General features: G+C 51.8%; 1 protein-coding gene across 2 annotated transcripts in view; it reads right to left on the bottom strand.

Moving 5' to 3' along the window:
* Nucleotides 1-19,952, bottom strand: part of CHST8 (carbohydrate sulfotransferase 8) — a 121,753-nt gene extending 101,801 nt beyond the window's left edge. For both annotated transcript variants that reach the window (XM_021094299.2, XM_084958829.1), the window contains exon 1: nucleotides 19,621-19,952. The gene's annotated coding sequence lies outside the window, so the exon portion shown is untranslated. The remainder of the gene's footprint in view (nucleotides 1-19,620) is intronic.
* Between the last annotated feature and the right edge of the window lie 6,974 nt (nucleotides 19,953-26,926).

Raw genomic sequence — 26,926 nt, 5'->3', positions numbered from 1 at the left:
CTCCTCTGTATATGCCCCCAAAGAAATGAAAACACGCATTCACCAAAAAACTCATCCCATGATATATACATAGCAACTTCATTAATCATAGCCAAAAGATGGAAACAACCCACAGGCCTACTGATTGATAAAAAGATAAAATAATGAACATAGTATGTACATTAAGACGGACTATTATTCAGCCATAAAAAGAATGAAGTACCACAATACGGACAAACCTTGAAATCATTATGCTTAGTGAATAAAAGCCAAACAACAAAAAAAGACCACAAATTATATGATTCAACTTCTATGCAGGATCTAGAATAGGCGAACTTACAGAGACAGAAAGTAGATGAGTGGTTGTGTAGGACTGAGGAGGTATAGCTGAGGAATGATTGCTAACACGTACAGAGTTTCTTTTGGAGGGGGTGTGATGAGAATGTTCTAGAATTGACTGTGCTGATGGCTATGAAACTATGCAACCTGAAAACTATTAATTGCACACTTTAAATGGGTGAATGGTAGAGTATGTAACTATACCTCCACAAAGTTGTTTGTGGGGAAGGTGGACAGAGACAGAGAGGGAGGACTTCCAGATTCTAGTCGCCTAGAATTGGCACCCACTCTTCTGCCTTCTTAGCCAGTTCTACCTTTTCCAGAAGTTATGGGGCTGTGCCCCGAGGGTCAATCCCTCCACTTCTACAGGCTCCAATGCTCTCTTTCCTTCTCAGGGACTTTGCTCCAGCAGCTCTCTCCTCTCCTGCCTATAGAATTTTCCACCTTCTATAGAATCATTCCCATCAACGTAAAAATATCCTGTGATTTCTCCTATGGGAAAAACCAAACAGGAGTTCCCATGGTGGCACAGTGGAAACAAATCTGACTAGGAACCATGAGGTCACAGGTTCCATCCCTGGCCTCAATCAGTGGGTTAAGGATCGGGCATTGCCGTGAGCTGTGGCTGGGATCTGGTGTTGCTGTGGCTGTGGTGTAGGCCAGCAGCTGTAGCTCCAATTAGACCCCTAGCCTGGGAACCTCCATATGCCTCGGTGAGGCCCTAGAAAAGACAAAAAAAAAAAAAAAATGAACAACAACAAAATCCTCTCAACTCCTCTTCCCTCAGCAGCTGCCTTTCCATTTCTTTGCTCTTCTTCACAGCCAAACACATGACCCATCTTCACAGTCTCATCTCTTGCCATTCCCTCCTAGCCCCACTTAAATCAGCACATTGTTCCTTCCACACCACCAAAGCCACTCTTGCCAGGGCCCCAGTGGATCCACTGCTCAATCCTTGGTCCTCATCTTACTGACCTGCCACCCGCATTTGACACAGGGGACCACATGGTCCTCCATGAGGTCTCTTCTTTACTTGGCTTCTAGGACATGACACTCTCCTGCTTTCTCCCCACCTCACTAGTCCCTCCGTGGTCCTTCCTCATCTCCCTGACTTCTTCGTGTTAGAATACCCTAGGTCCATTGGTCATCTTTTTTTTTTTTTTAATCTATCTGCACCTCACTCCTTTACTGACCTCATCAGTCTTTTTGTTTTTGTCTTTTTAGGGTTGAACCTGCAACACATGGAGGTTCCTAGGATAGGGGTCACATCCAAGCTGCAGCTGCCAGCCTACACCACAGTCACAGCAATGCCAGATCCAAGCCACATCTGAGATCACAGCTCATGGCAATGCCGGATCCTTAACCCACTGACTGAGGCCAGGGATTGAACCTGCATCCTCATGGATACTAGTCAGATGCGTTTCCACTGAGCCATGATGGGAACTCGAAGACCTCATCAGTCTTTTAGCTTCAAAAACCATGTGTTGTTGACTCTCAAATTCATATCTCCAAATTACCTCTCTCTGTAAATGTAAGTTCATCTATCCAACCAAATAGTCAACAGCTGCAGCAAGATGTGTGTTGGGCATCTCAAGCACAGTGTGTCCTTAACTGAACCCTCTCCAATACCTGTTCTGCCCACTGCCTTCCCCACCTCGGTTGCAGATAACTCCATCCTTCTAGTTGCTCAGACGAAAGCATTCTTTTCCCCACACCCCATCTAAGCCATAAGGAAATCCTGTTGGCTCTGCCTTCAAATTATAGCATGTCACTGCCACCACCTCGGCCCAGATCATCATCTCTTATGAAACAGCCCACCAGCTCTCTTTGCCCTTCATCACGGCAGTAAGAAAAGAGGGATCCTCTCAAACCCTAATTCAATCATGGCACTCCTCTGTTCAAAATCCCGCAGGTGTGCCCCACCTCAGATGGAGTGAAGTCAAATCCCTTATCCTGTTCCTGCCCAACCTAAACTGTCTGCCCTCTCTCCATCCACCCTCCCACCCGCAGCCTCATTCCCAGCTGTCCTCCCCCGCCATCTCTCCACCTCTTTGCTGTCCCTCACTCCTGCCCTAAGACTTTGCCTAAGTGCTCCTCTGCCTGGAAGGTCTTCACCTGGATCAGGATTTCTCAACTTCAGCACCATCAACATTTGAGGCCAGACAATTCTTTGTCGCAGGGGCTGTTCTGTGCATTGTGGGATGTATAACAGAGTCCCTGGCCTCTACCTACTAAATACCAATAGCACCTCCCAGATGTTGCCAAGTTCCCCTGAGGGGCACAACTGCCCCAGGTTGAGGACCATTGGCCTTGATCGTCTGCATGGCCCACGCCCTCACTTCCCTCAAATCTCACCTTCACAAGGAGACCTGGTCTGACCCACCCATTCTCTCCTCCCCCACCCCCCACCCCCCCGCTTCCAATCCCCTTTATCCTGCTGGCTTTTCAAAACAACTATCATGTTGGCTTCACATAGGGCTGGGATCTTCCTCTGCTTTGCTTCCTGGGGTATCCCCAGTGCCTTGAACAGGGCCTGGCACACAACTGGTTCTCAACAAATATTTGTGGAATAAATGAATCAGAGGACTCAATATGATAAAACAGAATACATAACTAAAAGGTCAATGCATCTGCACATTTATCCTGAATTTATCTATAAGTAAAATACAATCCCCATGCAAATTTCTACTGCATGTGATTCAAAATTGAACCCAATTTTGCTAAGAGTGTACCTGAAAGAATAAAAATGGGATAGCACATAAGAACAATGGGAGGAGACTTGCCCTCTAAGATATTACAAATGTGTTCAGAAGCTATAATCATTAAAATTGTAGGTTCTGGTATTAGAATAAACAGGCTAAAACAGAAGAGTCCCCAAACAGCCCCAGTAAATACAAAAATGAAGCAAATGATGAAGCTGGCAAGTTAAAAAAAAAAAAAATAAGCAAAGAGTACTCAAGAAATGATGCTGAGACAGTTGGCTGGCCATTTTACACCTGCAGTCTCTGCATGTGATGTGGAAATAAATATAGAAGTAGTAATCCATGCCAGGGAAATTGCTTGAAGAGTCCTAGGGGCCTGCCTCCAGGGAGCAGGACTGGGAGAGGTAGTGAGAGATGCAGCAGGGGACTGCTGGGTTTATTACACATTTTTATTATCTATGCCTTTTTAACTACACATGTGTATCACCTTGATGAAAATAAAAGTTATTTTGAAAAAAGCAATAAGCAGGCCCCTCTTTAACCTGTCAAATTGACCAAGATTTAAAAAAATGAAGATTTGCCGAATGCAAAAAGGTACACTCATGCACCGCTGGGTCTTTCTGTAAGGTGATTTGTCAGGAAGTATTAAAAGTCTTAAAACCAAGCATACCCTTTGAGCCAACAATTCCACTTCCAGGAATTTCTTCTGAAATGACACAAAGGACTACAGCAAGAACATTCACTTCAACTTCTTTAAAATTGAAAAACAGAAATGAAAATCCCCCAAATGTCCAGCAGGGAACAGTTTATATAAATTATGATAAATTCATAGGAAGGAATGCCGTGCAGGTGTCAAAAGCAGGATGGAAAGAGATCCGTTACCAGGGAAGGGCATTCATGATGTATAAAGTGATTAAACAGGTTATGTGCAGTAAACACAGAAATTATTGCATTTTTATAAAACAAATATGACTTATGCATTTATGAACATATGGCAATTTTGACATAAGATCCTCCCACCCTGTGACAATGCATGGGAACCCCAGATCCAGAGGGTAGAGGGGAGATAAGACTTTTATTTTCTTCTTTTCGCTCTTGTTAAGGCCTCTCTTCCTTCTTTTTTTTTTTTTTTTTTTTTTTGGTCTTTTTGTCTTTTGGGGGCTGCACCTGTAGCATATGGAGTTTGCCAGGCTAGGGGGCCAATCAGAGCTGCAGCTGCCAGCCTGCACCAGAGCCACACCAACACCAGATTTGAGCCATGTCTGCAACTTACGCCACCCCTCAAGGCACCGCCAGATCTTTAACCCACTGAGCAAGGCCAGGGATCGAACCCATGTCCTCATGGATGCTAGTCAGGTTCGTTAACCACTGAGCCACGACGGGAATTCCTCCCTCCCTCCATCCTTCCTTCCTTCCTCCCTCTCTTCCTTCCCTACCGCAGCATATGGAGTTCTCTGGCCAGAGATCAGATCTGAGCCACAGCTGCAAACCTAAGTGCAGCTGTGACAATGCTGGATCCTGTAACCCACTGCACCAGGCTGGGGATCGAACCTCCATCCTGGCACTGCAGAGAGGCTCCTGATCCCACTGTGCCACAGTGGGAACTCCATTGTTAAGGCATTTCTACAGGGCATTGCTAAAATTTGTGAAGGTGAAGGCAGAAATGCTGAGGTGAGGCTTCTCAGATAAGGGACAGGGGTCTGCCCAGGCCCCTCTGCTCCCCGTTCATCTACCAAACCCCAAGCTGAGTGGCCCAACTGGCCAGGGCTGGACTAGCCAGGATCCAGTGGCTCTCAGGGTCCAGCCAGTGGCCCAGTGTTCGAGGTCCCAGTGACAAGGACCCCCTTCCAGCAGATGGAGGGGGGAGTCCCGGACAGAGGATCCATCTGGGCAGGCCACAGCTGCCTGCAGCCCGACAGTTCCTCAGCATGGCCCACAGTCTTAGTTACTGTCTCTTTCCAGGGCTCTGGCCCTCACCCTCCAGGTGGGGAATCAACTGATCACCTTGCCAGTGAAGCTCTGGGCTCCAAATTCCCCCAGCCCCAAAGCCGAATGCAGTTCACAGGCATATTGTTTGGTCAGTGCAGGACTTTGATTTTAAATTCGGAATTAGCCTTCAGAATTGTCCTTTTTGCTTTTTCCCTTTTCAGGCACACTTGCGGCCTATGGAAGTTTCTGGGCCAGGGATGGAATTCGAGCCACACCTGTGACCTATGCCACAGCTACAGCAACGCTGGATCCTTAGCCCACTGCCGGGCCGGGGATTGAACCAGCCACGCCACAGAGACAAGGCACATCATTAACCCACTGTGCCACAGCAGGAACTCCAGCCTTTAGATTTTAGAAGGGGAGAGAATTCATATAAAAATCTACTCATTCTTTGAATATTCAAGTGCCTGGCTACCCTGAACACCGACCCATTCCTGCGATGACAGCTGAAGCTGAGTTCCCCTCCCTGTTGCTGAAGCGGCAAGTGTTCCCAGGTACCCCAAGCTTTCTATGAGGCCAGGCTGCACTGGGGGCTAAATTTTCTACCTGGGCTGTTCCATGTCTGGGCGACTCTCCTCACTTTACCTGGCCCGGCTCCTCTTCCCTCCCACTGTCAGCTGTGGGAACCAGTGCCCACACCTCAGTGCCCTCAGCTCCTGTTCTGACCTGCCCCACGGGGCATGAGGGTTTCATAACAGAAAATTCCTCCAAGTCTGCCCTCCACCCAAGGCTGGGTGGTGTGGTGGCCCGGGTCCTGGGGAGCCCTTTGGCCCTACTGCTGTCCAAACCCTCCCCAGAGGGACCTGGACTGAGGCCAAGGCCTGAGCAGTCACCCCTGGGCTCAAGAAGCAGACACAGGGAGTTCCCATTGTGGCTCAGAGGGTTAAGAACCTGACTAGTATCCATGAGGACGCGGGTTCGACCCCTGGCCTCACTGAATGGGTTAAGTATCTGGCATTGCCATGAGCTGTGGTGTAGGGTGTAGGCCGGCAACTAAAGCTCTGATTTGACCCCTAGTCTGGGAACTTCCATATTCTGAACATGTGGCCCTCAAAAAAAAAAAAAAGATCGACACAGCAGAAAGAATGACCCTGGTCTTTTTTTTTTCTCTGTCTTTTTAGGCCTGTACCTGCAGCATGTGGAGGTTCCCAGGCTAGGGGTCCAAGCAGATGTACAGCTGCCGGCCTACGCCAGAGCCACAGCAGCACCAGATCCAAGATGTGTCTGCGACCTACACCACAGCTCACAGCAACGCTGGATCCTTAACCCACTGATTGAGGCCAGGGATTGGACCCTCAACCTCATGGTTCCCAGTTGGGTTCGTTTCCGCTGTACCACGACGGGAACTCCTGATCCCGGTCTTTGGAAATGCTGATCCCAGCTGAAGAGACTCACCTGGCAGGCAGCTGGTTTAGGAAAATCGAAATCCCTAATCGCCAGTGTTGTGGGCCTCATTCCCTGGAAACTCTGGGGGTTTATTGCGAAGGGCGCTCAGAAGAGACAGCCAGGGGATGTAGATGGGGTGTAACCTTGGGCAAAGAGCCCCCAGAGGCCAAGGGCAATTCTTATTTGCTAAGGAGGGGGGCGTTGGGAGCTGCTAATGCAGATTTTCCCAGCAGCCCCCATGGGAGCATGTGGGCAGAGTACCACCTGGTGGTGGTCAGGGAAGGGTCCTAGAAGGACGCTGCCAGCCTTAGTGCTGGTGGCAGCCTCACTGGAAGGGGGCAGGTGGTCCCCCAGAGAGACTCCTCTTTCTCAGGCTAAGCCTTCTAGGAAGGGCTAGAGACATGAGAGGATGAGAATGCCCTGAAAATTCAGTCACATCCCGGCATTTATTTGAAACAGAACATTAATTCTGACTGTCATTAGAGTCCATTTCAATTTTGTAATAACATAAAAAGTTAAGAGTCTAATTTATTCATACAAATCTTGTTAGCATCCAATTTCCACATAATGTAACATATTCCTTAAAAAGCTGACAAAGCAGGAGAAATTAAAAAAACCTTTAAAAAAGACATTCATGGGTGCTGACTGCCCACAAAGCCAAAGGTGAGGAGGAGGAGAGCAGGATGGCTCCAGAAAGGGCTGGGAGATTGGAACAGGAACCAGCAGATGCTGGAAAGGCAGGCTGCGCCACCTGAAGGAGCTATGGTCCCATCACACCCCAGACTGTCCCCCAGATGCAGCGGGCGGGTTGGGGGGGGCCGCTCCTCTTCACCACCTGCACGGGCTCCCACGCTGTCCCCCGGTGCGTGTCCCTGCCCCCTCCAGCTCCACAGACAGCTCTCGAGCGCTTTCCCCAGCAAATCCATCCTCGAGAGCCCGTAACTTCTCTTAATTACACGTCTGCGGTGTTTGCATTAGATAGCTGTCACCCTGTAATTTACCCCTACACGGGTTTTAATTGTACATTCATCTTTCCGACACGCCACTCGTCTGCTAGACTCTGTAACGGCAGCAGTTTGGACCATCTTGTTTATTCTTCAGCCCAAAGGAGCTGATGAATGTAACTGCACGTTGTCCCGCCCCTTCTTTTCCAGGATTACCTGCCAGGTGCTGGAGAGCGGCTCCTGTCACCTGCGGGCTGCCTTTAAACATAACATTGGACTGTTCCGTGGCTGACATAAATTTCAGAGGGAAGGTCAGTAGCAACAAGCAATCTTCCAATCACCCGCCACGCGTTCCATGGAGCGCCCCCCTCACATCCTTTCTCTGAAGCTCCAGCCTGATGGGTGCGGGAGCGCTCGCCTGGGGACCTTTCTCATAAGAGAGGACGACAGGAAGAGGGCTGCGTGTGAACCTAAGGAATCCATCCGCGCGCGGAGGTTCCAAGGTCACTCCAAGAATCAGGAAGGAGAACTATAAATTACAAAGCCCTGGATGGCTGCCAGGGCCCCAGGAAGCTACATTTAGCTTCCAATTCTCCCAGCAGCAGGGAAAAGCTTTAACTCCCTTTCCAACAGAATTTGAATGGAATTTGTTATAAGAACATTGTGATTAAAATATTACCCATTGGCTTGTCATAACTCTGCACTAGTGATGCAATTGTGATGGGGTGTGTGTGTATGTGTGTGTGTGTGAATGTGTGTGCATGCGTGGGGGGGGGGGGGAGTGGCTGTGGTGTTCTCCAGCTGGCTGAGTGGCAGGAAGAGAGCCCCATACAATATTTATGAAATCCAGATGAAGCCCTACACTGGCGATGAGCTGCTATCATAACAGAGATTTCAAAACCGCCTTGACATTTGCCCAAGATCAAATTTCCCCTTACAAAACCCCACGAGGCTTTGTGCTGACAGCGGTCTGTGCACTTGCCCACCTCCAGCAGCAACCTTCTCCATTTAAGCTCAGGTGATTAACACGGGATAGAAGGAACCCGGGGTCTGGAGTGGTGTAGACTGGGCTAATACCACGGAAGCCCACTTTTTCCTTTGTGGAGAGGAGAAGCGGTGGTTTTCAGAGAACGACAGGAGTTTTGATAATTTTTATCATTAAACACTTTCCAATATGCAAAACAAAAAGCAGCGATTTCCTTCCTGAAGAGGCTCTGACAGCAAATTTAGATGAAGACAGACAGGCAGCGATGATCCATCACACGTCAGCCCAGGAAACAAACAAGAAAGCAAGAAATGTATTTTCTTGGGGCCACAGACCTCATTGAGATGCAACCCTTGATTTGTTTTAGGAGACTCCATTAGGTAGAGTGTCACCAGCCCTCCCAGGACCTGGACAGCAAGTCATTTCTGAAGTGGCCCCTTAGGGCCTCTTCCACTCCAAAGGGCTCCCTTTCCAACCACAACCCAGAACCCACAGTTTTTGGAGAAAGAGGCTATCCATGTTCCAGGATCCAGAGTGGTGAAATACTGCATGAAATATTGCATGGGATACAGGCCTTAAGTTCCCAGAGATTGTTTATGAGGAAAAGGCAAGGGCGATTTAGTTTGGTTTTGATAAACACTTCATATTGCACATCCTAAGAGAAGCCGAATCCTTGTCAAGTATGCATCTTTATGAGCTGCCCGCCTATAAACCTTGCACGAAAGGTCCGTGCTTAATGTTGGTTTGGCAGTAAATTGGCGAGATGCATGGGTTTGCTGCATCAAATTAGCATCAACCCATAAAACGTTACTGAATGATTCCTCAAATCTGCCAAGACTTCAAATCAATTTGGAGAAAGCGCCAAAAGGTTTTTTTTAACGTTGATAAACTTTTCATATTAGTTATCACGGAAGAGCATAAACCTTTCTAATCTTTCTACCAAAAAAAAAAAAAAGGTGTTGTTTTTCCCAAACTGCTTTTAGCTCTTCCATCTTTGCACACCCGCCTCCACATCGCATAAACAATGTGTGTGTGTGTCATGGAGTCTTTGTTGCCCTATTTTAAAGCCACTGGTATTTGGTTCACACTGTCCCTGCCTCATGATCCCGCAGCTTGGAGAAAAATTTTCCCTGGCACCAGGATAAAGTTATCACCCCTGGCTGTTGACATGCAGTCCCAAGCACACCTCCTCCAGGAAGTCTTCCATAACTCACCAGTGAACTCTGATTGTTGCTCTATGCCCTTGGGTGTCATGTCAACTAGACCATGGTCTCCTGGGGGCTCCAAGGACTTCTTTCCCTGAGGACTTCTGTTTCAAATCCTCAAGGCTCACACTGAGTGATCTGTAAGGTGTCAACTCCCCCTTTCCCTTCATTGAAGACCAGCCCAGGCCTCCCTCCTCCATGAAGCCCCCAGGGATGCTCCAGCCTAAATCCATTGCCCTCATTCCCCAACATCAGAGATCTCACCCTTCCCCCTAGTCATCCCCAAAATTGTATGTGAATTTCTCCTCTGGAGGCAACAGCTGGATCTCAAAATACCAAGAACAGAATCTGGATTTGAACCGGGGTCTGACCCAGAGCTCTCATCCCCCAGGCCATGCTGCCTTCCAGATAATAATGTCCCACTTGAGGAGAAAGGGATCAAGACATACCCAGAGAAAGGAGGCGCTATCTCAATCCCATTGAAATGAGATGGGACAGGAGTGGATGATGGCGCAGGAGTGGCTGAGGTGGCAATAGCCATGACCCTTTCGTCTTTACTTGACTGGAGGGCACGTCATCTCTGCCCATATAATGGCATTTAGGAAAAGGCAGTGGCGAAAAGCTCGGGAGGCTGCATAGAGTGGGAAGGGAGTACGTGTTCTGTAGCGGGACCCAATGACAGATAAGCCCATCAGGGTTAAGGACCCCCAGGGGGTGCCTGGAATGTTGGGGGTGGGTGGCAGGCAGCATGGAGCCTGGGCCCTGGAACCACAGGCCTCTGGCAGAAGCCGACTCTTTAGAGAAACAGAGCACCCGGAGGGGGAGCCCTCCAGGGTCTGAGAGCCTGACTTCCAGAGCCCTCCCCAAGGCAGCCCAGGCTTCTGTCAAGTCAGCTGGGGTGGGAGGGGACAGAGGCCAGCAGGCAGCACTCCATCCTCTGGCCCTTGGTTCTAGGGGTATTTATGGGCCCCATTCTTTACCAGGACGGTCCTAGGCCCTGGGATACAGAAGTGCACATGCGGTCTCAGCACTCCTGGAAATTGTGAGGGGAAAGACAGCCCCAGAGACGGATGGACCACGAGAATCCGTCTGGTGACTCTAGGGAGGCAGCCAGGTCCCCAGCTTCATCCTGAGAAACACCTGTCTACTCCACCCACTGCATAAAAACTTGGGGGGAATGGATTCAAACCCGCCCGGCAGAGGGAATCACCAGCACCCCAGACTCTAAGACACTTATGATTTGGATATGGAAGTAAATTTTCTTTTTTTGTCCTTTTTTTTTTTTCTTTTTATGGCCACACCTGTGGCATATGGAAGTTCCCAGGCTAGAGGTCGAATGGTACCTGCAGCCACCAGCCTACACCACAGCCACGTGGGATCCAAGTCTCATCTGTGACCTACAGCACAGCTCACAGCAACGCTGGATCCTTAACCCACTGAGTGAAGCCAGGGATCCAACCCACATCCTCATGGATATGAGTCAGGTTCTTAACCTCATGAGCCCCAATGGGAACTCAGGAGATAGAAGTGCATTTTCAAATTTGTTGAATTATGTTTTCAACTTCAACATATCCTTGGCCAGAAAAAAACAGATTATATAAGTCATCAGGGAAATAAAATTAAAACCACAATGTGCTACCTCTACAGACTCATGGAAGAACTAAAATGAAAAAGACTGACACCACGAAGTGTTGGAAAGGATGTGGAACAGCTAGCACTCTCTTATATACCTGGTAGAGGTTGGGGGACTTAGTACGACCACTTTAGAAAACTGACCTCACCGACAAAAGCTGAACATACACATGTTCTAAGACTCACCAATTCTCTTCTAGGTTCATGCTTAGTAAAATGTGTACCTCTGTGCAAGAGATACATGCAAGAATGCTTGCAGCAGCCCTGTTCCTAGAGCCTGAAATGCTGCACAAGTTAAATGTCAATGAACAGGAGAATGGATAAATAAATCAGGGTGTCTTCACATACGGGAATCCTACACAGTAACGAAAACAAACTGTAACGACTCACAGCCATGTGGGTGACTCTCACAAACATGATGGGAAGCCAGACGCAAAGGGACACAGACTTACAACTCCACTTACAGATCAAGTTGAAAAACAGAGAAAACTATGGGAGTTCCCTGGTGGTGCAGCAGGTTAAAGATCAGCCTTGTCACTGCTGTGCTGTGGGTTCTATCCCCGGACCAGGAACTTCCAATGGCTGCTGGTGTGGCCAAAAGCAAAAACAAAATAAAACAAATGAACAAAAAACCCAGAGAAAACCAATTCAAGCCATTGCAGGTAAGGAGAGCAGATGCCCGTGCTGGAGGGGAGGATCACAGGGAGGCTGGCCATGTTCTGATTCTTGCACGGGCACTGGGCACACAGCTCTGCTCGGCTCACAGACATTCTTTTCATTATACACACACAGTCGGCACGCTTTTCAGTATGTAGACTTTACTTGGAATAAAAAGTTTTCAAATGTGCAGAATGCAAGACAGGGAAAAGGCACCCATGAGAAGCTGCTAAGAAAGGGGATACCAATCAGTGGGGACACATGCCACCTAAGCCTCTGTCACATCACCAGAAAAGGCCCTTGATTAACATGCTTCTTTGCACCCTGGAGGAAGAAGGACTGAGACTGGTGACCAGAGCAAATGATGACAATGATGATAACGGCAGTTGCCATTTATTGTGGGCTGACTATCTGTTAGGCACCTCGGCTCCAGGAGGTGTATTCTATTGTCATTCCCATTTTACAGGTGAGGACCCTGAGTCCCTAGTCCTCAGAGTGGCCACATGGTGAAACTGGGATTTGAACCCAGGCAGTCTGACTCCAGGTGCTGGCTTCAGTCAGAACCCTGAGGCAGCTGCATCGACAGGTGGAGTGAGCGAGGGGTGGAGCTGGTTGCCATGGCTGACCATGGACACTTTAATTCATTGGCAGAGGGAATTGAGGAACGTTAAATAATGGGCAGAGATTATGGTTTTGCAGGGATGAATGGTCATGAAATTAAATTTGCAGATGAGGCCAGCCCTTAGGAGGTGAAATAACATCGGCGGAGAAGGAGGCCCCAAATCTCAGCAGGCCATGGCAAGACGGATCCAGTCTGGAGATATGTGGTTCACCATGCACTCTGAGGCAGTAATCCCACGCCGAAGTGACTTTGATGAGAAAGACGTGTGTGAGTGCCTGCTGTGGGGGATGTCAAGGTGGCTGTGACCACTAATGACAGGCAGCCCCAAGCACAGTGACGGGCTGGGGGTGCCCGAGTGAGATCTCCATGTGGCACCAGGTCACCAGGCTGCACCTGCACACCACCCCAGTCCTGTGCTGGCCTTCGCCAAAGAGACCCGAATAAGATGTGGGAAAGCCGAGGGAACCATCAAGAAGTCTACCTTGGAGGGAAGACTCAAACTGGACCCAGGTGTGTATAAGGGAAGGGCTAGAAAAGCATATTCCTGGGAGTTCCCATTGTGGCTCAGTGGTAGTGAACCTGACTAGTACCCATGAGGATGCAGGTTCGCTCCCTGGCCTCACTCAGTGGGTTAAAGGATCCAGCGTTGCCATGAGCTGTGGTGTAGGTCGCAGATGCAGCTTGGATCCCATGTGGCTGTGGCTGTGGCTGTGGTGTAGGCCAGCAGCTGCAGCTCTGATTCGACCCCTAGCTTGGGAACTTCCATATGCCCAGAGGGCAGTCCTAAAAAGACCAAAAAAAAAAAAAAAAAAAAAAAAGAGTATTCCTAATGAAAGTGCCAGAAGGAGCCCCAAACAGGCTAGCTGCATCACCCACTGGCTCCACCCGTGTAGACAGATGGCCTCTATCATAAACTGGGCTCAGTTAGTGTAGACAGACTGCACTGTACTTTGTGCTCCACCACGCCACTTCTGGGAGACAGAGCATGATAGGCTGGACCACGTCTGAGAGGAAGTGGGGGCCTGAGCGAAGCTCAGAGACAGGGAAGCCCCTGAAACAAGAGAGAATTTCAGAGCTTGGGCAAAGACTCCACAGAAAGTAGGGCAGACACAGACTCAATCAAAAGTTCCAGTACGCCCAATCTTGACTCTACCAGTATAGACAGACTACCTGTACCATGTACTGGCTCAGCCGGTGTAGACAGAGTATCAGCACCACGCATTGGCCCCACCAGTGCAAACAGTTAAGCTCCTGCTGCCTGCCAGCAGCCACCCTTGGAAACCATCTCCACGCCAAGCTTTCATGGCCAAGATGCCAGAGAGAGCAGTATTTGCACCAGCATCATGGCCCACTGCATTTGCTCAACTTCCCCCAGACCTGGCAGGAGGTACTACACGTGGAAGGCCCACCGTCAGCATTAGCTGGATGCCTGGACGCTTCCCTCAGGAGCACAGGAAGCAAAGCCCCCACATCTCAGGGCTGGAGGAGGGTCTCCGTGCCCACAGGCTTGGACAGATGGGTCTTGTCCAGGGAGATGAGTCAGCCCCCAAGAAGAGGCAGCCTTGAAGGTGGGGACAACTAGTCTGCCAAGTATGAGTCAACCTGAGCCTGGGGCTAGGGGCTGCTGGCAGGGGGCCCTTCTGTATTGCCTTCCCACTGCTGAGCATGAGGGCATGCCCAGTGGTCCAAGGAGGCCAAGGCAGCAGTCAGAATAGAAGGGAGGGCCAATGTGGTGAGGCAGCCCTCCAGGCAAAGAGCCCAAGGGCTGGACGAATCAGCCCCAGAGAGGCCCGGGGTCTGTGGAGTAGATCTGTACCTTCTAGCATCCTCTCTTTGGCTCACATCCCCTCCAGGCCCGGAGTCTGGCCCAAGCAGGGTGGAGCTGGCTCAGGTCCAGGCAGAGTGAGGACAAGGTGACAGCGACCTGGGCTGTTGCCTGCAGCTCAGCGGTCGCTTGGCTCAGGGCCCGAAGCCAGCAGCGTGGGCACAAGGGGAAGTGGGGTGACTCACAGACCTGCTCCCCAGTTCTGGAAGACAGAGCCAGAGGAGACCCAGCCGATGTCTGCGGGGCAGCCAGGGCCTGCACTGAGCTCAGACAGCCATGGGGACTCACTGGCAATGGAGGGGTTTGGGGAGTTCAGGGCCGTGGGCAGAGCGCCCCCCCCACACACACACACAGGGTGGGAGCAGGCAGAGTCTGACTCCATAGCGAGGACAGAAAGGGGGAGAGGACTGAGAATGGTGGGGGGGTGGCGCAAGAGAGGAGTTCTTTCTAGGGCAGGTGCCCACCAGCAACCAGGTCAGGTACAAGTGGGTGGCAGGTTAAGGACCTTCCAGGGAACAGGGAAGCCAAAGAGGATAAACACAGGTTGAGGCCACCTCTGGCCAGCAAATGGTCATGAAGGTGGGTGTCCGAGCAGCCTATCTTCCGAGAAAGCACTGGCACCAGGCTGTCACTTACTGAGTGCCAGGGCTAAATGGTGAACACATGGGGGATGGCAGCAGAAGGCCCAAGGGCTTAGGGGACACTGGAAGGTGGGCCAGGTAGGCAGGAGCACAAAGGCAGGGCCACATAAGTGGTTGCCTGAGCCCTGGGATCTGGAGGATATAACCCAACCAGAGTGGATGGGTACTCGGAACATTCTGGCCCGAGGGGCCCTGCCTCAGGGCACAAACAGCTCCCAGTTGTGATCCAGAAGTCATGGTCCCAGCCGCCGTCATCATCTCCCCTCTGCACCTAACCAAGCCCTGAGAGATTCGGGTCCACCCAGCCCTCTTTAGGACCACAGCCGTCTTCCTCCAGATGGCTGCAGCCCCCTTCTCCCTGGGCTGCCTGCTCTGCAGCAGCAGCAGCATCAAGTCCCAGGTCCCCCACCACCACCACAAAGCCAGTGTCTCCCCCTCCTTCACTGTGCCGGCCACCTGGGCCTTCCCCACAGTCTCTCACACTCATTAGCATTCTGTGCCAAGAAGTTCCAGCTCTTCCTTCAGAGCTGAGCTGAAGAGTCACCTCCTCGGGGAGGGCCTCCCGAGCCCGCGATCTAGGTCAGATTACTCCATTGTGCACAACCACCCGGATCTTTCCTTTATATGTTTATTGTGGCTGAGAATCCCACGGTCTTGGGGGAGATCGTGATGGGGAGAACTCACACTGGCACAGGGTGAATCTGTGTGTGATGAGGGGCTGGTGAGGGAGTGTCTGTCCCACTCGGCTACAGACCCTGCCAGGGCAGAAGCCACTCTTGCTTTTGCTTTCACTAGAGCCTGACCCAGCAACAGACACCTAAGGCACGCTCAGAAACGTCACTGACGGCAGAACGGAGGGCGACAAAGAGTCTGATGCTGGGAGTGTGGGACGAAGCTTCATTTGGCTTTAGGTTTCCATGTTGACAGCTCTATATAGTTCAAATAAACGTCACTCACCTTGGGCTGGCAGGGACAAGGTGTCGCCCCCTCAGTCATCAGTAGGAAGAAGGCCTGATTTCCCAGACATGCATGACCCACAAGGTGGGGAGTGGGAATGCTGAGTCCCAGGCCCCTTGCCTACAGACACTCTCTGACTTCCCAAAGGGTGGCTTTCAAGACAGAATTCTGCTCCTTGGTGTCAACCAACCTGGTCTCACACAGGCTTCCCCATTCTGCCAGTGGCCAAGGTGTCATTTGTGGCCAGCAGGTGCAGGCTATAGCACCAGATCACAAATGACAGGTAGTTTTATCCAGGGTAAAAGTCACAACTTTTTCCCACGACTAATTTGTAGGTCTCATCTTGAGTTACAGTGATTTACCGACCGTGGGTCACACATCCTCCAGCCGGAAAAAAATGAGACGGTGTCTCCTGTGTCCTCTGCCACCTGAGCTAATGCAGCTCTGTCCCCAAGCTGTCTGAACCCAAGGGTTTCCTCTGCCTTTGGGCAGCCTTTTCCCAGAAGGGAGGGAACACAGCTGCTCTGGAGTCAGATGAGTCTTGGCAACGGCTCCAAAGACAGTGCCAGGGAGCCTACTGTCACCACACTGTCGCCTCGCAGGCTGCCTCCCCGCTGCCCCAATGTCCTGAGGCTCCCAGACACCGTGGCCACATACACATCCAGACAACCATTCTCAATTGCTTTTTTATTTCTCACTGTCCCATGTCAGAGCCACATTGATCTCCATGGGCCAGCACTACATAAATCTCCGGTTTATAACTCATTACCTTCTGATTAGCTAAAAGGCTGGGTTCTTGTTTCACAGTGTTTACTGATGCTAATTGCCATAGTTATTCATGAAAGAGCTGGCATGATCCTTTGTCCACTTTCCTGCCCATAGGCTCCCTCCCAGCTCCATCTTTCTCTGATGCTGCTGCCACATATGGGTAAATTAGGGAGGTGTGGCAGCTGCAGCTAAGACAGGTATCTCAGACTCCAGCTCAGTCAGCGGGTAGGAGATGGGGCACTACAGCTTCCCCCACCAGCCTCCAGGAGACTTCAATGCCCACCGCAGATGCCTTCAACCAGATGCATTAGCAACCAATGCTAAAACCTCTAAGCTCCCATCTCTTCAATCAGCGAAACCACAAAAAGCCTATCAGGCCACCATTGTCACGAACTAGAATGAAGAGTAGAGAAGCAGCCTGCAAGATGTTTGCAATCAGGAGAATCTGAGGTTCCTCCTTTGGAAGGTGAATTCTGAGAAGAGCCCACAAGGCACACTTTCCCAACCACCACACGGCAAAAAAGTAGTTACCGAACTTTCCCAGACTTATTAGCTTACATAAACAGAGATTTGAATAAATGTTTAAAAAATGAAATTCCCTTGATACTCTGTAATCAGTAAATGTTCATTACGGAAACACAGCAAATATGCATGAAATTTCCCAAGTGGTATTCTGGCTACAAGATTAAAAAGGCATCTCAAACAGCAGGCTGAGTTACAAAGCATCCTCCCCAGTTACAGTCCAGGAAAGCTCTGCCAAGCCCAGGAGGTCAGACAAGGCTGTTCCTCTCCCAGCCGGAGCCAGGGAAAAATCAGAAGATGCTTCCTTTGCCCGCTCAGGCAATTTGGAAGTGAGCCCCGATACTGGTGGATTGATGTCTCTCTATAAATAATTAATCCTTGACCTTGCATTAAGAAAGCCCTGACTTTTTAATTTGGGGTCTTTTTAAAAATCAATACTGGGGGAACATAATTCACTCTTGCAGAGTCTGATTCCAGGTAAATAAATAAATAAGCTATGCTTTCCCTGTGTCCCAGGGTGAATGGGCCAGCAATGGATGGGGTCAGACTTTGAGGTTTTTTTCTATTCAACTGCTATTGGATTATCGATCATTCTATGGGGTTCAATTCTCTTCAGGGTCTGACTTTTATCCCTCCTGTGAGTCACTTCACAGAGATACGTCTGATGAAATCTCTGGAATGTGCTTCCACCTGCCCAGGGCTCCCCAGAAACTGTCCTGCCATATGTAGTGGGCTGTCTGGATTAAATCAGGGTCTCCTCCAGGCACCAGAGTGTCACCCCCTCCTGGTGGCCTGTCTGCCTTTCCTTTGGGAAGGGGCAGAGTGTGGGAAGGAGAGGCTAAGACAGTTAAGAAATTTTAAAGAGGGCTCTCTTACTCTTTTTTTTTTTTTTTTTGGTAGGGCCATGCATCATGGAAGTTCCCTGGCTAGGGGTTGAATCAGAGCCGCAGTTACCAGCCTACCTACCCCACAGCCACAGCAAGGCAGGATCTGAGCCTCATCTGCAACCTACACCACAGCTCACGGCAACCCCAGATCCTGAGTGAGGCCAGGGATGGAACCTGAATCTTCATGGATACTAGTAGGGTTCATTACCGCTGACCCATGAATGGAACTTGCAGCTCTCTCACTCTTGCCCCAGAGGCTGCACACTGTTCTAGGGCAGGACTTAGGAAAAGTTCTCCACCCTGTGAGCAAGGGTCAAGGTGAACTCAGATGTGAGAGGTTAGCCAAAGAAAGTGATCTTAGTAGTGCAGTTTATAAGCAGCCTAGGGATGGGGAAGGGGCTAGTCTGCCCTTACTCCTCTGCAGCCCCCTCCCCCACCCACCCATACACATGTCCTTTCACTCACCTGCCTCTCAGGCTCTGCTGCCAGGCCAGATCCCTGCCAAGCAGATAGAGAGGGCTCAGCCCATTCCCCTTAGCACAGCTAATCACAGTCAGGCTCCAGCTGGTAGGGGGCCCAAGGACCCCCGGGGCCACTGCGATGTTGGAGATGGCTGAGGGACAGGGAGTGCCAGGGCTCTCATTTCTCAGCTAGGACAGACAGCTGGGCAACGAGTGCCCACAGCCGGGGCGGTGCGTGGCTGCTGAGCAAGCTCCAGGTCGGGGGCCTGGAGCCCACAGGTACGCAAAAGTTAGGGTGGGGAGAGGGGTCACCTCCGACCCAAGTGCCAGCACTGCACTACTAAGTCCCTCGGATGCGCCTTTGCCTGGCCAGACGGGCCTCCGGCGAGGCCGGAGCTGATGTGCAGAACTAGAAGCCAGCAGCTGGAGCTGCAGCCGCCGCCGGAGCTCGGCTGGGTCCGGTGGCAAAGCGGATCCTTTCGACTCGAGGCTCCGACTCCTACACTCCTGGACACACACCTTCACGCGATCACCAACACACACACTCTCTCCTCGAGTACGAAACAGGCCAGTGCCCAGAAGAGTCGTGAGGTGGGAGTGCGCTCCAGGGGATGCGAGGGCACCTTCCCCACTTCGGTAGGAAGCCAAGAAGGCAGCCTCTCTTCCTTCCTCGCCCCTGCTCGCCACAACCGGTCTCGGAGTCTCAGTCCTGAGCGCGCGGGAAAGCTCTGGACGCTCCGGGGGCTCCAGCCCCGCTCTCTCGGGGCCCGACGCTGCCTTCCCGTGTCCAGGATCCGGGACGGGAAAAGGAGCGGAGGATCCGCAGGGACCGAAGGAGCCCGAGGGGTGGCAGCTCACAGACGCGCCGCGACGAGTGAAAGCCGAGGAGCAAAAGTCTAATTAAAGTTCCCGCTACTGCAGCCAGTCCCCAAAGTGCAGCCGGACCGGAACCCCGCGCGCTCTATCTCCTCCCGCGGCTTCAGACTCTTACGCGCGTCGGTTCGCGGGGCTGGGGCGCAGGGTGGTCCCGGGCCCTCCTGGGACCCCTCGGGACGCAGCTCTCGGCGGGAGCCGGCACAGGGTGGGGACAGGGGTGGGGCGGGGGCGCAGCGCACTTACCTGGCGCAGCCGGCGCTCGCGGAGCCGCGGACGCCTCCCTCCCGGGCGCGGTCCTCCACAGCGAATCTTCCGTGCTGGGGCGCCCGGGCTGCAGCGAGGACCTCCGCCTCAGCTCGGGCCCGGTGCCTCCTCCTGCTCGTCCGTGAGGTCAGCGAGGCGAGAGGCGTGGGGCGGGCGACCGGAGCGCGCAGGAGAGGGCGAGGGCGAGGTGGCGTGTTCCTCCTCAGTCCCGGGGTCCGTCCCCCTCCCGCCTCTCGCCGCCCGCCGCCGTCTCCTTTCTCCTCACAGCGCCCGGGATCCGGCTCTCGCGCGGGGAAGGCTCCCAGCGAAGTGCGAGCGGAGCCTCCGGCGAAGCTGGAAATAGCGCCGCGCCCGCCCGGCGCCCCGCCCCCGGCCTGGGCCCCGCCCCGCGTGGTGGCGGCAACTGCGGTGGCCCGGCCGGGAGGGGATCACTCCTCCGGCCGACTCGTCCCTCCCGGGAGCTCACGGACGCCGCGCCCACGCGCGCTCTGCGACTCCAGCCGCCCCGCGGGCGGCGTGTTCCGAGGGAAACGCCGCTGGGCGCGGTCCGGCGGCCGCGGGGGTGGGGGGTGGGGGCTGGAGGCGGCGCCGGCCTCCCGGTTCCCTGAGCGCGCGGCTCCCGGCTGCCACTTGGCTCCAGACCGCGGCACGAGAGCTGCCCCTGCCTTGGTGGGTCGCACTCCAGTGTCGACCGGGGAAAAGGACGAGGCATCGCCAGAGCGAGCTGTGGCCACTGCTGGGCAGGAGGACGCATCTAGGATCCGAGCTGCGGGGGGCGCGGGGCCAGAGAAACGCAGAGGGTTGATTCAAGAAAGACTGAGAGGTCCCTGGGCTGCAGTCTCGGTGGAACTCAGTCAAGGTCTTGGGCGGCTGGTGCCTGCATCGATCCCCCAGTTCCTGGGATTCTGCAGAAAGTATCTCATGACCCAGGCTTTCCTTTGAGGGCTATCCCCTTGCAGTCCCTGTTGGGTCACCGGCCTGAGAGCTGGGAGGGGTCATGAGCGAGGTCAACCTGGGTCAACCAGCCCCTCTATATACATACCCCCAGCAACAGAGTGGGCACATAACTGATCTACAGCCACACAGGGCCTGGGAGGAGCTGGGTGTGGAGGGGACTGGGGGGTCGAGGGCTCGGATTCCTGTCCTCTTTCTTCCTGAGAAGAGGCAGCCCCCACCTGCAGGGGGCAAGCAGGTGCCCGGTAGGAGGGTGGGCTGGCTTCTCACAGGATCTATGTGAAACTGTAAATCAGACATCTCTCCAGTCTTGAAGGGACACCCAGTACTTTCAAAAACCTGTAGAGAAAAGATAATCTTGGACATGGAGAATAGACTTGTTGTTGCCAAGGGGGAGGGGGAGGGAGTGGGATGGACTGGGAATCTGGGGTTCATAGATGCAAACTATTGCCTTTGGAATGGATAAGCAATGCGATCCTGCTGTATAGCACTGGGAACTATATCTAGTCACTTATGATGGAGCCAGATAATATGAGAAAAAAGAATGTATACATGTATGTGTGACTGGGTCACCCTGCTGTACAGTAGAAAACTGACAGAACACTATAAACCAGCTATAATGGAAAAAAATAAAAATCATTATAAGATAAAAAAAAAACTATAGAAAAACTTTTAGTAAAATAAAGCAAAGGATGTTCACCCTCCTCTCATTTTATCTGCTGATAACTCTTTCTCCCTTAGCTCTTGCAACAGCAAAGCAGGCATTATTATTCCTGTTTTATAGATGAGGAAACTGAGACACAAGCTTACCCCAAGCATACAAGTTACAAGCTACCAAGTTGCTGGTGCCCACACATCTGGAGGACAGCAGAACCAGGACTGAGCTGCCTATTCCAAAGTAGAATAGGTTCCCTCTCTAAGACTTGGAGCTCAGAGACTGTCAGAGCCAAAGCCCTAGACCCAGGCATGCAACACTGGCTATGTGTCACTTCTGTGTGTGGCATTGAGCCCAGGCAGAGGGGGGTGGGAGGGAGGATGTGAATACGGCTGAAATCTTCCTCTGCCACCTCAATCAGGGGCAGATCAAACAAGCTGAAGGTAAGGGACACTCTTCAAGTGTCCAGAAGAGCAAGTCTGTGGTGTCTTTATCCATCCCAGGACCGAAAGCTGTCAGAGCAGAGTGGGAGGTAAGAAGACGGGGAAGAAAAGAGTGTGTGTTGAGGGGGAGGTGTTGATGGTGAACAGAAAGCTACTTGCCCGAGGAGCCCAAAGTGCGCTGCCCCTGTACCTGCCCCTGCGCCCCCTCATCCCTACACCTCCAGCCCCCTTTCATCACCTGGGGTCCTGGCCGGTTGGCTGGGCACCTGGGCTGGTTGCTGAAGAAGCCTGGTGGGTGGTCAAAGGAACCTCTTCAATACCACACTCACTTGGGCAAACATACATGCGTGGGTGTGCGCACACACACCCTGGGCAGTGGGGCTGGGAGAGGAGTTCCCATCCCCTCACCCCAGCCAGGAGGAGGCTCTGAACCACAAGCGCATCCACAGAAGTAGTCTACACAAGCTCTCCTTCCACAGGACGAGTCTACACAGGCTTCACCCAGGGCCAGGCTAGCAGTGAGCACGGGAGGTCAAGCCATCTCAGCTGCCCTGTGCATCTGCGTGCAGTGATCCTACTGGGAAGGATGGTTTTTCTATTAGCTCTTCCAACTGTACTTATTAGCACTTATTTGCATCTAATATTCAGGCAGACCCGCTAGGAATCAACAATGCTGCATTCCTTTGACATTCGCTGTGCGTTCAGTTTTTCACTTAGACTTGCTTCTTGTTTCTAGAGGGCCCCTGGGGAAATCCCCAAAGGGGGCCTGAGGTCCCTGACGTCAACAGACACTGAGTTTTCCTCCTCGGGATGTGCCCAGGGCTGCGTGCCCTTTTTTGAAAGTCAGGCTCAGCCTCTGCAGCAAGGAAGGCAGAGAAACGCTGCAAATCTCAGGCATGAAGCCCTGTGCTCGCTTATGGGTTTTGATATGTGTGTCTCCACTGAAAGATTAGTGGCAAACTGGTCCCTTTGCATGCCAACTGAGGTAAAAAGATACTTGCTTTCGATGGCCCCCTGAATCCACATCCCTAGGAGAGGGAACAGAGGTGCAGAAGCCATTCCGTGGCTGCCAAAGGCATGGGTGCGGGAGGAGCCCTAATCTGGTTTGACTGAGGGCGGCAGGCAAACCACCTCTCCCCCGCTGCCCCCCTCCACCATTCCCTGGAGCTGAGATTCTTGCTGCCCTTGGGCAGGGAGCTGGAGGCTGCACAGTGGGGAAAGCTCCTTGTGTTCGTTGAAGGGCATAGAAGCCCCGTGGCAGGACTGACTCCTAAGCCTAAACCTTCCATTCTGTTGCAATGTGCAAAACCAGGGCCCTGTTCTCAGGAGGGGGATGGGCGTGATCTGGAGAGGCAGGGCCGGGAACACTGGCCTCCCTTAACCCGTGGGAGAAAGAAGAAAACGATGGGATAGACCAGGGGGTCTGTCTTGGCTCTCTAAGGGTGGCCTTGAGTGGGTCTCCTAGCCCTTCCCAGGCTGCTTCCTCATTTGCAAAATGGGAGCAATGGACGCTGTCCGGCTGCTCTGCTTGGGCAGCAGGGATTCACAGAGGAGGTGAAGGGCAGGAAAGCATTTTTGGAAAGTGGAGTCTGTGGCTGTCCTGCTCTAAAGTCACCCTCCGATCAGACACCTCAGAGGCTTGGGTGTCCAGCCTCTGGACCTAAACTGGCCTCTAAAGTATCAGGACCCCAGGATTACCCAAAGTCAGTCTGATACACCATGATGTGCTGATCTGAGCATCATTCAGGTGAAAGACCCTTCCCCAGGGAACCTAGAAGCTTTCCAGCTGCTTCTGCTGTGGCCCTGCTGAGGCATGTTGGCCAAGCCTCCCCGCTGTTTGAACAGTGAAGGGAGTGCAGCCCAAGCTCCTGAGGCCCCTCCGGGGCTGAGCTGTGATCCCATGATTCCTAAAATTTCCTCACCTGGAAAGGAGGTGCAGAGATGCCCTTCGCTACTTGGGAGCTTATCAGATAACGGTCCCTTCCCTGCCCTTTTCCTTCACTTCCCGTGAACTTTCTCTCTCCTTGTCTGTCCCCTCTTGGGTTTCTGAGGAGCTGGAGGGAATGGGTCACCTTTGCTTCCTTTCAGGTTGAGTTGCTTGAAATTTCCTGAATGTCAGCATGCCTGTGTAAGAGTCGGCTGCAAAAGCAATGCTGCTGGGGTTCCAGGCCCCCACGCAGCCCAGATACCTGTTAGAATTTCTCGAATCCTAAAAACAAAACTGTTCCCTTTTAAAGAGTGGGTTTCTGAGCAAGCTAAGGTGAAACCAGTGTCCATCCTTAACACAGCAAGAGTTGGGGAACAGATAAGGTTTTCTTGGGTCAAAAAGGGCAGGCCTCTTTTTTTGTTTGTTTGTTTGTCTTTTAGGGCTGCATCTGCAGCATATGGAAGTTCCCAGGCTAGGGGTCAAATCAGAGCTGCCGCTGCTGGCTTACACTGTGCCAGATCTGACCTACATCTGCAAACTACGCCACAGCTCACAGCAACCCCAGATCCTTAACCCACTGAGGAAGGCCAGGGATCAACCCCATGTCCTTGTGGATACTACTCAGGTTCACTAACACTGAGCCACAGTGGAAACGCCAAGGGTAGGCTTCTTGAAAGGATACTGGGGATCTCAGAGCAGCAGAAGAGCCTAGCACCCCGGATGGAGGAGGGCAGCAACCAGAGGGCTAGAGGACTCTGGGTCTCCAGAAAGGGACACCCTGCTTCCAATCTAAGAGCCAAGGTCTTCAGATGGGCTTTTGTTGACACCAGAAACCAAGAAGGAGCCAGATCCAAGTCCAAGTCCAGTCCATCCATGCAAACTGGGCTCAGAGCCAACCTGGTTTCTCTGTTGCCAATTTCAAGTTCATTTTGGTGCTTCTTAATTTAAAAACCAAAACCAAAACCAAAACACTATTGAGCTAATCTGCTGCCAGTCACTCCTTTAATTTCCATGAATCCGTATGCGCCAGTCTTCCTTGGTGGTCTGGCTACGATGAGGCTTGACTGCAGGAGGGGGTCCAATAAACCTTGAACATAAACAGTAGAGATTTTTCTTTTTACTTCTAGATACAGAGTTTAAAATTCTAGACTATATGTCACAATTCAGTAAATGCTGTTTAATTTGGACCGCACGAACTCAGCATTCATGTCATGAAGGGCCGGACTGAAGTTTACTTGGTCGCAGTCAGTCAAAGACAGGGGGACTAGGCTGGCAGGGAGTACGTCTCCCCTACCTTGGAGAGTAAACGGGTTTTGCCTTCTCTTGCCGGGGTAGTATTTCTGGGCATCTGTCTGCACCCAGATACAAATGAGCTCATTACGAAGAGTTCTCTCTATTCAATCAAGTTCATGAGGCTGACCTTCTTTTTGGGCTATGTGTTGTTAGTCATTAACTGAGGTGACTATTAAAATGAGGAAATTACTGTATGGCATAAATAAATGGCACTTCTTTTGAAACACTCCCTAATTGGAAGAGCTGGCTGATTCTCGAGGACTCCCTCTGGCTTAGCTGGATCGGCACGACTCCGCCTCCTTTTGTGTGCCTGCTGGCTGCTCCACAGAGTAGAGGGGCTGCAGCTTCCAGGGTTTGGTGGGGTCTGAGAGAGGCAATGAGGTCTCTGAGAACAGAATCTCCTCATTAGCATATTCAGCCCACATGCCCTTACCAAGGATCCTGCATCGCTTCATCTCTTTCCATCTTGTGGTAAGAAAGTGGGGCTTAAGCATCTTCTGAGTTCGTGAGATCGCTAAAAGCATTAAAAAAAAAAAATACAAACTTGAATGCTATTCTAAATTTAATGCTTAGTATTAAGAATCAGGTTTGGAGATTTTTTTCACAAAAAGAAAGGATTGCTTTGAACGGAATAAAATATTTTCACAGGAATACTCCAGAAACATTTATCAGCGGCCACGGGGAGCATGCCATTGGGTAAGGAGATACACCCCGAGACTTCCCTGATGGGGGAGGTTTATCATCAGATGAGCCTAGACATGTGATGCAGAGATGGAGGACACACAGTGGCAATTGCACAGCCAGGCTAGGAAAACTGCGTTCTGAAGGAGCCCCCAGAGCTGGAAAGCTACACGGTCACTCAGCTCAGTTGCCATGAGTGATTTCCTGAAGCCAGATGCTCGAAAAATCTCTCAGAGGCAGTAGGTTAGTCTCAAGGTTTTCTCAGACCCTTCTAGCACAGACGAGCGGTGCCATAAACCACGTGGGCGGCCACAGCGGAGATGGGAAAACAGCCGCAGGTACTGCCCTTCTTCTCCAGGCGGTCCTGAGCAAGTGGCATTTTCACAGGATGCCAGGAGCCCACACAACGCCTGGCGGTATGCATCCTTCCACTGGGACTGAAAACAAAAGCCGGGTGGATGATGCATCCAAGGAAACAGATCAAGAGAAGCCATCAATCAGGCAGCACACCCCCAGAGGGATGTTCAAGGGCAGCAGATCAGGCATGCCTGTCCTCGTTCCAGACCCCAAACTGGGCCACTGATCTGCAGCCTCTGCCTCCCACCCCTCTGCGGGAAGATGCCTCCACAGGCCAACACCCGCATCAGCTTTGGAGGGGCGTACCCTTTTCCGGCAGATTTCCTATGAAGGAGAAACTGCAAAAGCCCGAAAAGGTTTGGTTCCTCAGACCCTCCAAAGGTTTCCTGAGTTGGAAGCAGGTCATGCCAAAACTCACTGTCAGCCCATCTGATTCCATGTCCCGCACATCACTGAGGGCCAGCCAGCCATCCGGGAAACTCCCCTCCCAGCCTTGAGAAGCCGTCCCCCAGTGCAGAGAGTGTGCCAAGGTCACACGGCTTTGGAAGTGGATGACACAACCTGTGGAAGGTTTGTATGGAGGGAGGGACATCTCCAGCCTCCCAGAATTCCTAGTGTTCTGCTGGGAAACCCTTGGATACCTGGAGAAATTAAACCCTGTCACTGAAAACAGAAGGCAGTGGCGGCAGAAACTGAGATAAGCAACTGCCACTTCATTGCCGAATTCTCTCAGAGCCCAGGAAACTTCATCCTGTAGGCAGAGCCTGAGATGCTCTGGAGTTCAGAGCGATGCCCAGTGGCGTCCTGTCAGTAGCTATGGAAACGGTGAGCCGGTTGCCTCCCTGTCGGCTTTTGTGCCAGAGACATCTTGCTGTCAGTAGTGTTTAAAGTTAGCTTAAAAAAACAAGACAACCCAAATGTCCTCTTTTGACACCACACAAAGGGCCCTGTGGCATGGAGGCAGCCCTGCCGGTC

Source organism: Sus scrofa, chromosome 6 (genome assembly GCF_054392235.1).
Source record: "Sus scrofa isolate SSC_HxYL_T2T_F1_AM1 chromosome 6, Sscrofa_HxYL_maternal_Yorkshire_Landrace_v2.0, whole genome shotgun sequence".
Classification (NCBI taxonomy): Eukaryota; Metazoa; Chordata; class Mammalia; order Artiodactyla; family Suidae; genus Sus; species Sus scrofa.
This window is presented reverse-complemented; position numbering and strand designations above follow the sequence as displayed.